Source organism: Staurois parvus, unplaced genomic scaffold, assembly GCF_062004578.1.
Source record: "Staurois parvus isolate SC_StPar_1 unplaced genomic scaffold, SC_StPar_1.0 ptg000647l, whole genome shotgun sequence".
Lineage (NCBI taxonomy): Eukaryota > Metazoa > Chordata > Amphibia > Anura > Ranidae > Staurois > Staurois parvus.
Window position 1 is genome coordinate 1,929,169 of NW_028318443.1, and position 14,410 is coordinate 1,943,578.

Sequence of the window (14,410 nt, forward strand, 5' to 3'; positions counted from 1 at the left end):
GAGATGGCAGATCTGCGCTTATAGACCGGCGTGTATACCACCACGGCATTCCATGCGAATGCTGCTGTCAGTAGACCGTGGGCCTGTATCCACATATCAGCAGCATGGTACCACATGGACTTCATAACGCAATGCGCAAGCGGTGTGAACTCCACGTGTAGGCTTATGCATATCTTACAACCCATTACTAATCTGAACTGTATCTGGGATGGATGTGTTTTAATAAAGATCGTATCGGGCCCATCCAGGTACAGACTGATATTTTTAGGGAGATGCTTGTGCAGAGAATTTTGCATACCAATAGAAGCTAGTAGGACAGGAAATATGACCTCAGATGGCTCATAGGGGGGAAGGGGAGGAAGTCTGCTGACCTCAGAAGACTCATGGGGGAGGACCAGTGATAGATAATAGCAAAGGCTATGCTCCAATTGGAATGTACATCCTCTGTATAAGCAATCCCCATTGCATTGTTCGGTGGGAGGGATTGACTTTATTCATGTGGGGGGCATGTGTGTATTCTTAATAAAACAGAGAGCTGAGCCTAAAGCCGCCCCTTATGTGAGTTGCAACCAGCCTTAGAGTGTCGTGTGATCATTCTAGGGTAACGGAGCTCCAATCACCCACAAATTCAACAGAACCAAAGTATTTGGATGGGCAGGAATCGTGTAGTTTGGCTGCAGTCGTGGTAAGCGAGATTCGCACAGCTTTATGGGGGATTTCTGCGCATCCAACTGCGAGTACTCACGGTAAGGAGAAATTCGTTAAAGCGAATTTCCAAGACAGTTTGGCGAGCCTGGTGGATACTAACGCGTATTCTTGCGTAGCTAACCTAGAACGAGGGGGGAATGGCCATCATGAACTAGCAAAAAGTATGCCGGCACATTTCAGGTCTCTCTGCCATTAAGAGGATCGCTTTTTGCGTGTTCGTGTGGCTGATTTCGCTCTCTGTTAGCTAACAAGAAATACTGCTTAACAAGGACCTCGTTTTTTGTCCTAAACTCTTGATTTGTGGGTGAAAAGACGAGGGTTTGTCTCTGCTGAGAGCAGCAGGGGGGGTGGGTTTGGTTGGCTGGATTTGGTCAAGTTTAAAAATCTTCCAACCAAAAATTAAACGGGTATATGTTTTAGTGGGTAAAAGTTGTTGCATAGTGTTAGGTAAGTATTTGTGGGCTGTAGGTACTGTGGTGATTGCTCTACCCCCCTCCACGTGAGGTAATTATTACAGTGCTGAAAGGCTTAGGTTAATTGTTAACTGTTGTAAGATCTGTGTGTATGTAGTCTGTACAATGTTTTGTGGTACTACTGCTCCCAGCAAGCATGCAGCAGGGGGTCCTTTCTGTTACATGTGCATGTTAGTGTGATATGTTGGTGTTTTATGTCCGTTCTGTGATTGACTTCATATTGTTGTGTAATTGTCCAGTGTATGTTCTGTCTAAAAGTCTGTTTTATGTAAGAGGCAATTTTGAGGCTAGAGTCTGCCGTGTGTTTCCCTGTGGGGGGGTCATTCTAGTATTACCATGTGCTTCCCTGTGGGGGGTCATTTTCTTGACTAAACCACATGGACTCCTTTTGTTTGGTGGCCATTTTGTTGGCTACCAAATGTGCAGTAATCTCTATGCAATGTGCATGAAGTTTCCTATATGCATTTGACCCATATTACAGTTTCATTTGTTTGCTTTTAGCTTTAAATTTGCGTATTGCCAGCCAATTTAAAGTGTATTAAGCGAGTTTTGAGCGCGGTGTAGTCTGGGTTTTTGCACATAGATTTCTTGTATAGTGATTATGTTTTTCTTGTGTTTTTCCTGTTAAAAGTAGTTCCTTATTGTAAAGCGGGTTTGTTTTAAGCTGCTGTGTCGCGTGTTTCACGTCCAGCAGACTTTTTGTGTAAACGGTTCTAGGTGGTTGCAGTAAAGATTGCGTGTATAACGTGGATCGTTTAGCGGTGCTGATAGGAGTGATTTTTGCGTCAGCAACAAGGTTACTTTTGGCGCAGTTTTCCGGTTTACCTCTGTGTAATTGTTTTACTGTGAAACGTCCCGTGTTTTTCATAAGGATCCACTTTGTCCTTTTTAACAGTTTTTCAGGTTGAAAAAGGGTTTTTCTGTGTGTATTAGGAAAGTTTTTTTCTTTACACAAATTTCCTAAAGGTCAGTTAGCAGGTTTCTGCCCAACCAGTGACCCCTAAGTAACATCCAAGAACCCCTCTTTTTGTTTTGACTTGTGTTAGCTACTGTGTGCAGGGAGAGAAAAGCCACTTTCATCATTGTGCGGTGTGGCCTGCCAAACACAGTGGGTGATGAGAACCACATAAATTACGCTGTGCGAGTGGGCGGTCCAGGGAAGTCCTGGTCACCACAAACACTTCGGGTGGTCAGGATCACACAAATTGCGCTGTGGGAGTGGGAGGTGTGCTCTCAGTCTGACCGCCACTTGATGCGCTTCGGGTGATCGATAAGTATCACATAAATTACGCTGTGCTGGGAAAGTGGTGGAATCAGGCCTCTCGGTAGGATCCCACCGAGTGCTCCAGGGGGTAAACAGGTACCCGGACGCGGGATATATACCAGTGACTAGTCACGATGGGCAGTAGTCAGTCCATGAAGAGAGAGGGGGAAGCAGCCCTCTTCAGGGTAAGGACAGCTGCACAACTGATGAAGGTGAGTTTGGGGGGGAAGTCTACAGAACCCCTCAAAAGGTGGAATAAATGGTCGAAGGGTACCAGATGGGAAATTCCCCGGGAAGGTACATTTGACGCATGGAGGTGGGAAAAATTCATCTCTGAATTTGAACCACGGATGCAGGCGTCAGAACTAGAGATCGCACAGCTATGGCTTCACAGGTCAATCCGATTAGGGAAGCAGGGCATACATAAACTGGTGTCTGTCCGGAAGAACCAGGTGATGTATACCTGGCCTCCAGAGGGAATAAAACAGGAGGATCCAGTGTCAGAGGTGGAGGAAGCTCTTTCAGGGCTGACTCTACTAAGGCAGGCAGGATCAGGGTCTACTGGGGTCCCCCAACAACCAACAGTGGCTGAGATAAGTATAACTGCACCTGTCTCTTCTGTTAGTGACGTCACTCTTGACATACCTTCTGTGTCTTCTGTCTCTATGCCTCAGCCTCTGCCTCTATCTCTCCCTTCTCCCTGCTTCACCCCAGCTCCTTCTGTTTCCAACTATGAAGCCTACTCAACAACCGATTTGCAGACTATCTGTGAATCAAGGGGAATAGACACCCGGTTAAAAAACAGGGCGGATTGTATCAAAGCGCTACGAACCACTGATCAGACCCCTGCCCCCCAGCTATACCCTGATCTGAGGGACCTCAAACCTGAAGGTGCAGTAAGCGAGGTGGTTAATCTAAGCCCACCGATGATGCTGGGTCAGCCCTTGCACTCTTCCCGGACCGAGGCCTATCCAGTCAGGGTGCAGCAATTTGAAGGTCCTCCCAATGCACAGGGGGAACGGACTTTAGGGGAACGGGTAGTTTGGCATGTCCCCTTCACCCCGGCAGAGATCCGCACTATTCTGGCTGAGCTCCCGGACTATCGAGTCAATCCGAGAGGATTTGCTCGAATGTTTGGACAAAACCAGTTTAGCTATGGTATGAGCGGGTCAGATTGTGCACAGATCCTACGGGCAAAGGTGGGCATGGAAGTGGCCAGTACAGTGATTGCAGGGTGCTCTATAACCACGCATGAGGAGATGACTTCAGGGGGCAAAGAGTTCTGTACACAGCTAAAGGCAAAGCTTCCAGAAATGTATGGTGCTACCTCTACTACGGACATGATGAAGCTCACCCAGGGTCCTAATGAGGAAAGCGCCTGCTTCTGGCGCCGTCTCAAGCAGACGGCACTGGATGCAGATCTGGAAGTTGGACCTGATGCTCCAACTGAAGGGGTAAAGGTGACCGCGACGCACATTCTGTTGCGGGCCAAATTTTTGGAAGGCATCAATATTAAAATTCGGGAAAGGCTGGTTCTGGCCCGACCCGAATATAATGAGATGTCTATCCCTGCTATCCTTTCCACTCTTGCGGCAATAGAGAGGGAAATGGATAGAAGAAAACAAGACAAGGCCAAAGTTCTTATGTCCCAGACCCCACACGAAAAACCAAGGGATCTGGGTCACAGGAAGGATAGGCCCCCACCCAGGTGCTTCCAGTGCCACCAAACGGGGCACATGAGGAGGAGCTGTCCCCAATTACCTAAAGGTCGGTGGCAGTTCATTCCTGATGAGCCCTCCTAACCCCTACTAACCTCACTATCAAACGATGCACTATTCTTAACCCAGCTTCTCTTCTTCCTGTGTCGGAAGATGAGAAGGGGGGGGAGGACAGCAATGACAGTGCTGAATTTTGCAACACGACTAACAATACTAACACCTCTTCTGCTAACATGTCTTCTTTGTCCACTACTAATCTCTCTTCCAAAGGACACGACTGCATCTCTTTGGTGGAACTGGAGTCAGCGGCGACACACCCCATATCACCCCGAGAGTAGCGGTAAGGTTGAACGTCTTCCGATACCCAAAAACCTTGGCCTGAGTGTCTCCCCATTGCCCCCTATTCCATCCGGAATGCCCCTCGGCAACCACATGGGCTGTCACCCTACGAGGTGTTATTTGGGGGACCTCCCAAAACAGGGTTGTACTTTCCTCAACAGTTGTTGTCTTTGCATTCACAGCTTACAGGTTATGTGCAATCTCTGCAACGGGAGCTGCAGAAGATACACCATCGGGTTCGCGAATCGCTCCCCGATCCAAATACAATAACAGGTGTTCTTTCTATTGAGCCAGGTGATTGGGTCGTCCTAAAGAAACATCAAAGAACCGGACTCGAGCCACGGTTCACCGGACCATACCAAGTCCAGCTGACGACACCTACCTCACTCAAGCTCGAGGGACGAGACAACTGGGTGCACGCAAGCCACTGCAAGAAGCTTCTCAGCTACACCAGAGAATGAGGGGTGTCATTTTCCTTTTTCTTTTTGTTTGTATGTCATACATGTGTGTGAACGGAGGAAAAGATGGCAGATACCCCAACCTTTTATTTAAAATGCACCTACGTTTAGCCAGAACCGCCAACAAAACCAACTGTTGGGTATGCTCTAAGCCCCCACCCAGTCATCACATGTCCGCAATGGCCGCTGTTCATGCCCTATATGACATCCGCGTCGGCATGAAAAAGCAAGGGACCCCTGGTCAGCCCCCACGTAGACATTTATCGGTAGAACTTAATGACACATTTTTAGCAGGTAACATCAGTTTCAGCACCAATATTAGCTCTAGCTCCTGTAGGGCCCTCATCAGTCCATTATGGGTAACTGGGCAGCTAGGCAGCCCTCAGGTGTGCTTTAACATCAGCTTTGGCACAGGTAACAAGTTTGTTGGGACTACCACCTGCGAGGGAGGTATAACTGTCAATCTGACTAACCAGACTTCCTTTCTGAGTAACCACACTGACCGACCAGACCACGTGTGTTGGAAGGACGGATGTGATGTGCAGACTGAGGGAGCAATCCCCCAGTCTGTGCAACTGTTGCTCAGTGCCAGAGGCCGAACGAGGAACTCCTCCTGCTCTGCTCTGACAGGTCCATACTATTTTCTGTGTGGTTCGGCAGCCTATAGAACATTCCCCCAGAACGCGAAAGGTTCGTGTGCCCTCATAAAGCTAGTCCCCGCATCCTATGTAGTGATGGACCATGAAGAGTTGATGGTCCACAAGAAGGTAAGGATGGCAGGGAGAGTTCGCAGGGAACTGTTCTCTGAGGGCGACCAGGCATGGGCTTGGTTCCCCTCATGGACAGGATGGGGAATAGAACTTATGAAGCGCCTGAACAATTTTTCTGTCATCGTGGATAGTATGTTTATTGAGACCGTAGAGGCTGTCAGAGAAATTGCCCAAGAACAACGGCAGATGGGAATTTTAGTGCTTCAGGAGAAGATGGCCCTTGATTATCTTTTAGCCGCCAAAGGGGGGTTCTGTGAGTTCATCGGAGAGGATTGTTGTACTTGGATAGAAGACACCGATGACAAGGTCCAGGCCCATATGGACAAAGTTGGTGAACTACAGGGAAAAGCTAGAGCTATAGCTAGTGAGGGTTGGAATCCGTTCAAGGGTTTGGGAGGATTGGGAGATTTCCTGTTCTCCATCGGATCTTGGTTGAAGGAAGTGGGAGTGTATATCCTGATGCTTCTCTTTTTCATCTGCCTTTTATATGCCGCGGTGAGATGTTCCTGTTGCCTCATCGACCGTGTAAGCCAAGCTCGGGCAGACGACCACATCTCCATGCCCGCTCCGGGGATCCCACTCCAACCACTGATCGGGGGAAGACCTCACCAACCAACCACCTTCTCTACAGATTACGTCCTGGCTTCCCTCTAATTTATCTCTCTGAAGACCACATTCTCCAAGACCTTCAAGCAAGCTTCAAGCCTCATCATTGTTTGTGTCTGCGATTTGGAAAACTGTCTGGGTCGAGACCAGCCTTGTGTGGCCCCGTCTGCAGGGGCAATTTGAGAATCTATTGCTGGATCTCCCCAGACCACCGTGGGATCACAAGCTTTATTCATACCACAAGTCTGTTTGTGGTTTTTGCAAGAGCCTTCCTGTAGTGAAGGTTCCAACGCTCTTGAGGATCATCGCTTCAATCAAGCCTGTTTGCGTCGAGTCTGCGTCGGGTCTTGTTGTTTCAGGTACCCCGTGGAGCTTTATTCTCAGGGACAACTACAGGAACTCTTTGAAGTTTGAGACTACACCCATCAAGCTGAAGAAGATCAAGAAGGGACACGAGGAGAATATGATAAAACAGGAGGGAATGTCATGGAAATTTTGTATTGTTGGTCGAACTTTAAATGTGTCATATATTCGTGTTATTCATATGTCTCTCGTGTGGCTTAATTAAAGCTCTGAAGGCTGCAATTGGGCCATGCGCATGTACAATGTATGTATTACAGTACTCAGCTTGGTAATGGATGAGATGGCAGATCTGCGCTTATAGACCGGCGTGTATACCACCACGGCATTCCATGCGAATGCTGCTGTCAGTAGACCGTGGGCCTGTATCCACATATCAGCAGCATGGTACCACATGGACTTCATAACGCAATGCGCAAGCGGTGTGAACTCCACGTGTAGGCTTATGCATATCTTACAACCCATTACTAATCTGAACTGTATCTGGGATGGATGTGTTTTAATAAAGATCGTATCGGGCCCATCCAGGTACAGACTGATATTTTTAGGGAGATGCTTGTGCAGAGAATTTTGCATACCAATAGAAGCTAGTAGGACAGGAAATATGACCTCAGATGGCTCATAGGGGGGAAGGGGAGGAAGTCTGCTGACCTCAGAAGACTCATGGGGGAGGACCAGTGATAGATAATAGCAAAGGCTATGCTCCAATTGGAATGTACATCCTCTGTATAAGCAATCCCCATTGCATTGTTCGGTGGGAGGGATTGACTTTATTCATGTGGGGGGCATGTGTGTATTCTTAATAAAACAGAGAGCTGAGCCTAAAGCCGCCCCTTATGTGAGTTGCAACCAGCCTTAGAGTGTCGTGTGATCATTCTAGGGTAACGGAGCTCCAATCACCCACAAATTCAACAGAACCAAAGTATTTGGATGGGCAGGAATCGTGTAGTTTGGCTGCAGTCGTGGTAAGCGAGATTCGCACAGCTTTATGGGGGATTTCTGCGCATCCAACTGCGAGTACTCACGGTAAGGAGAAATTCGTTAAAGCGAATTTCCAAGACAAAAGGTTGGCACATTATCCCTCTATTTATCTTAATATTATTATTATTATTATTATTATTATTAATATTATACAGGATTTACATAATATTATTATACAGGATTTATATATTATTATTATTATTATTATTATTATACAGGATTTATATATTATTATTATTATACAGGATTTATATATTATTATGATTATTATTATACAGGATTTATATATTATTATACAGGATTTATATATTATTATTATTATACAGGATTTATATAATATTATTATTATAATACAGGATTTATATATTATTATTATACAGGATTTATATAATATTATTATTATTATACAGGATTTATATATTATTATTATAATACAGGATTTATATATTATTATTATTATTATACAGGATTTATATATTATTATTATACAGGATTTATATATTATTATTATTATTATACAGGATTTATATATTATTATTATTATACAGGATTTATATATTATTATAATACAGGATTTATATATTATTATTATACAGGATTTATATAGCACCAACAGTTTGCTCAGCGCTTTACAATTTAACGGGAGACAATACAGCAACAATACAGTTCAATACAAGAGGGATAGGAGGGCCCTGATCCTTGCAATCTAGCAGGGAGGGGCTAGTGGTACAAAAGGTAGTAACTGTGGGGGAGTAGTGGCCATTGGTTTTAGCTGTTAGAAGATCATTAGTGAGTTTTAGTAGGGCAGTTTCAGTGGAGTGAAAATCAGTCTGCCATCAAATAACTGTGTGTGGGTGTAGCAGGGATGCTCTGTTGAAGGTGGTGGGTGGTAAGAAGTAGTAGGGCTGTGGATAGGGAGGTACCACCAGTCCTTCTGTATAGGGCCCAGACCAGCAGGGGGGCCCAGGCAGCTGGGTGAGTTGAATGTGGGCAGGGAAGGTGAAATATTTCACATTTACCAACCCCTTCCTTTCCTGAATTAACACAATGAGTGATTGGTACCAATCATTCACTGTGTTTGTTCATAATTAAAGTATGTTAAACTGTGTTTTCTTTTGGGGGGGGGGCTGTCAGTTTGGCTGTATGGGGCCCTGTGGTTTCTAACAGTAGCCCTGAGTAGTAGCCACTAGAATGGTGAGAGGTTCGGATACCGTGTCCTGTGATCATCTCCCCACCATTAGGAACAGGGAGCATGAGACCTGAATGGACAGAAGGATGGTATGCACAATGGTAGTTGATAAGGATTGCCTTCCCAATCAGCTGTTTTTGTTGATTTCCTGTTGTCCTGAGTGCCCCTCTGAAATTGTTTCCCCCAATAGTGTTTTGATCTATCTAATATAGAAAATGTACTTCTCCTTGTGATGTTAAAAAACTTAATTTTATATGCTTGTGCTATTTTACTAGATTCTAGTAGATATGCAACAGCCATTTGATATACTGTACATTTATGAGCATATTTTATATCTGCATGTTTGTATATCTATATAAAGTGTGTGTGTGTGTATATAATATATATATATATATACAGTATAATTAGATTCTTAAAAATAACATAATAATTTATATATACACACATATATATATATATATATATATATATATATATATATATATATATAAAATTATATTATTACACAGGATTTATATAGCACCAACAGTTTGCGCAGCGCTTTACAAAATTATATATATATATTTATGTTATTTTTAAGAAACTGATTATTCAAGTTGGGGCATTGGGAAAATGTTTGGGGTATAAAATAAAATGCTCTGTACTTCCACATATAGTAGCTCTAAGCTGGTTATGTAGTGCCCTATTATAATTATAGGGTATTTGGAGAATTAATTCTTAGTATATCTATCTATACTTACTATACCTACTACAAGGGGCGGACTGACCATTCGGGAGGACCCGGGGCCAGTAGGGGGCCCCATGAGATGCCCCTGGTACCTTTTTCATAGGTTTTTTTTGGGTATGGGTGAGGACACAGGGGCCCCATGATCTTCTATTGCACGGGGCCCCATGAGTTGTTAGTCCGCCCCTGCCTACTACATATATTATATACACTGTGCAAAAACAGTTTCCACTGTACATGTCCATAGCATACAGGTATGTGTTACGTGCATCAGTCTTCTAGTTACGCCACTATATATAATTTTATATATTTTACTTTTTTTTAATTTTAACTGCTTGTAGCTGTTATTATTTTCTGTATATACATCTTAGTTTAATGGAAAAATATTATAATTTTGAAATCAAATGTTTCATGTAGTACTACAGTCTCCAGTATATCTGTAAATATGACATAGTTACATATACAGCGTGTGTTTGTGTATTAATATAGTTGTTGGTATTTCATGTCATTGTTATACATCGTTTTTTTTTTCTCTATGTGCTGTAAACAATCTGGTGATCATGCCATTTCTCCTTATTTCAATTTTTTAATCTGACCACAATGAGCACAAACGCAGATCCACACTGGCGCAATCAGTTAGGAGAGGTAAAGGAAGTTTGTTTTACATTTTGAGGATTATGCATTCCATAATAGCTGAATTGTGGTACTTGTTTAGATTTTCATATGGGAAACTTTAGTTGTACTTTCATTTGAACTTTATTGCAAAAGCATGTGTGTACTGAATAAAGATGGTCTTGGCACTAACAGACATGGGCAAGATTCCTTCTATTCCCATCAGTCTAGGCTGTCATGGATATACCCTTCTGGGGCTTGCAAACACCATGTCAGCCTGGGCTCCTAGAACAATACTCACTTACTGTCTGTTAGGAATATGTTGTGGTGGTTTATGAGATAATTTATTCTAACTAAATAGGGCGGTGTCCGATTCCCTTAAACAATATATTGCAGTGCCTCCAGCCATTAAATACGGCAAATAATTAATAATCCAATAATATGGACACCGTAATAATTTGATCACCACGTTATAATTTTCCTTGAGTTCTTTTCACCAATGTGATTTCTTACCATATACACAAAATTTGCCTTTTTGATAAATAAATTATTTATTTATGTACAAATATTTATAGATATATTAATACAAACAAAACTACTGGTGATGAGTATATTCCTACACACAATCAAAACTATATCACACTACCCTCTATGGTATAAAAACACAATATATGTCTATAAAATAATGCAAAAACTATTTTTAGAGGGGTTAGTATTAACTGAGAGTGCTTCAGATATTATTTCCAATTTCTCACAGCCGTAGGGAAATAAGAAAGAATACCTGATAAAATGCACCGCAAAATACTACAAATAGGTTAGTACACAGTATATCAGTACCCAAAAAGTTATATCAATTATTATCCAGATAAGCTCCGTACACCATGCAAATTATATAGATATGCGCACTGTTATTCTAACCAATACTATAAAATATGATAAGAGTTCTAATCAGTTTTAAATATACAGGTGAAACTCGAAAAATTAGAATATGGTGCAAAAGTTCATTTATTTCAGTGCAGCAACTTAAAAGGTGAAACTAATATATGAGATAGACTCATTACATGCAAAGCAAGATAGTTCAAGCCGTGATTTGTCATCATTGTGATGATTATGGCTTACAGCTCATGAAAACCCCAAATCCACAATCTCAGAAAATGAGAATATTACATGCAATCAATAAAACAAGGATTGTACATAGAACAATATCGGACCTCTGAAAAGTAGAAGCATGCATATGTACTCAGTACTTGGTTTGGGCCCCTTTTGCAGCAATTACTGCCTCGATGCGGCGTAGCATGGAAGCTATCAGCCTGTGGCACTGCTGAGGTGTTATGGAAGACCAGGATGCTTCAATAGCGGCCTTCAGCTCTTCTGCATTGTTCGGTCTCATGTCTCTCATCTTTCTCTTGGCAATGCCCCATAGATTCTCTGTGGGGTTTAGGTCAGGCGAGTTTGCTGGCCAATCCAGCACAGTAATCCCACAGTCACTGAACCAGGTTTTGGTGCTTTTGGCAGTGTGGGCAGGTGCCAAGTCCTGCTGGAAAATGAAGTCAGCGTCCCCATAAAGCTCGTCTGTGGAAGGAAGCATGAAGTGCTCCAAAATCTCCTGGTAGACGGCTGCGTTGACCCTGGACTTAATGAAGCACAGTGGACCAACACCAGCAGATGACATGGCTCCCCAAATCAACACAGAATGTGGAAACCTCACACTGGACTTCAAGCATCTTGCAGTGTGTGCCTCTCCACATACTCCATACTCGGGGTCCTTGGGCTTCTCCATTCTTCCTCCATACTCGGGGTCCTTGGGCCTCTCCATTCTTCCTCCATACTCGGGGTCCTTGGGCCTCTCCATTCTTCCTCCATACTTGGGGTCCTTGGGCCTCTCCATTCTTCCTCCATACTCGGGGTCCTTGGGCCTCTCCATTCTTCCTCCATACTCAGGGTCCTTGGTTTCCAAATGAGATGCAAAAGTTGCTCTCATCAGAAAAGAGGACTTTGGACCACTGAGCAACAGACCAGGTCTGTTTTTCTTTAGCCCAGGTAAGACGCTTCTGACGTTGTTTGTTGTTCAGGAGCGGCTTGACAAGAGGAATACGACATTTGAAGCCCATGTCCAGGATTCGTCTGTGTATGGTGGCTCTTGATGCACTGACTCCAGCCTCAGTCCACTCCTTGTGAAAGTCCCCAACACTTTTGAATGGCCTTTTCCTGACAATCCTCTCCAGGCTGCGGTCATCCCTGCTGCTTGTGCACCTTTTTCTTCCACACTTTTCCCTTCCACATAACTTTCTATTAATGTGCTTTGATACAGCACTTTAGGAACGTCCAACTTCTTTTGCAATTACCTTTTGAGGCTTTCCCTCCTTATGGAGGGTGTCAATGATGATTTTCTGCACAACTGTCAGGTCAGCAGTCTTTCCCATGATTGTGATTCCTACTGAACCAGACTGAGAGACCATTTAAAGGCTCAGGAACCCTTTGCAGGTGTTATGGCTTAATTAGCTGATTAGAGTGGGACACTTTGAGCCGAGAATATTCCACCTTTTCACATTATTCTCATTTTCTGAGATTGTGGATTTGGGGTTTTCATGAGCTGTAAGCCATAATCATCACAATGATGACAAATCACGGCTTGAACTATCTTGCTTTGCATGTAATGAGTCTATCTCATATATTAGTTTCACCCAGGGGCAGACTGACAACTCATGGGGCCCTGGGCAATAGGGGATCATGGGGTCCCTATGTCCTTGCCCAAACTCAAAAAAGCCTATGGAAAAAGGTACCAGGGGCATCTCATGTGGCCCCCTACTGATCCCGGGCCCTAGGGCGGTGCCGAGTTTCCAAATGGTCAGTCCGCCCCTGGTTTCACCTTTTAAGTTGCATTACTGAAATAAATGAACTTTTGCACGATATTCTAATTTTTCGAGTTTCACTTGTATATAAAAGTTACGCTGTTCTGACACAGTTCTCACCACACCCAGAATTGCGATTTCTGAGGTCTTCCAGTGGGATGCAGTTGGCAAAAATAAAATGTCGCTTGTCAGTCAGGCACAAAAATTGGATCAGTAGCAGAGAGTCTTTCCTTTAGCAAAAATCTTCTTAAAAATAATTTCTTCAAAAATAAAATGGCAGCAGGTAGTTCTCAGCAGTGGGAAGTTCTTAGCATGTGTAGCATATAGCAGGTAGCAAGTGGTATATGGTATGTGGTATGTCTCTTTTATATGGTTCACGTCCATTGTTCTGAAAGACCTCCCAAGGGGCTTGGTGATTGGATGGTTAGAAGTCTGTGTACTTTGGACGTTCTTTACCTGTCCACCGGGGACAGTCAAGTACCATGAATGAAATGGTGACCTTAATGATGACTCATCTTTTATCCGAAGTATGATAAAATGTAGGTGTCCTGTTAAGATATAAAAATGACTTTTCCCAATATCTTTTTAATAAGGTCCACATATATATATATGAGTAGATTTAGCGGCTCATCTTCCTAATATGAGAGTTGTATTTTGATGTCTGATTTTTGTCCAGAAATGGCGGATCTCTGTATAATAATTCCATAATTTGTTATGGTATTAAGTTTGATCTTGTACCCAAATCACAAACCATTTTATATCCGTATGACTTCATGATATTCAGTTGAGTGATATGCAGTATCCAACTTTATTAAATGGACCTTGGTGTGTTGGTATATACCTTGATAATATTTCAGTTTAGATATATGCCAAACTTTTTGTAATATATTAACTGCAATCTTTCTTCATATAAACAAAGTTCATGGTGACATGGCCTTCAGGAAATCTCCATATAATTAACCCTATTGTTGGGTAATTAGAGTACAATTTTGTTTCCCTGAGATGTCTGACTCACTATAATTGAGGTTGACCTTCTGGCTTTCAATGGACAATTGTGACAACTTGGCTTGCTTGTTTGGCTAGGAAACATCCTGCAAGGTCCTGAAAAATCTGTAGTAAATAGTACTGAGTCCCAAAATTGTCAATTTATGGTACTTCTTGTTTGAGAATCTGCAAGGTAGTGTAATTGGTCTCCATTGTATGTCAAACGGGTCTCTTTCCACTCAATACTTTATTGTTAGAATGGCTTCATGGATGGATCTCTTGAAGTTTCACCAACTAGTTAACCCTTAACAGTCAGCTTTGTGATTCTCTTTTGGGGACAATTATTTTCTTTAATAAAGAGTCCAAAAATCA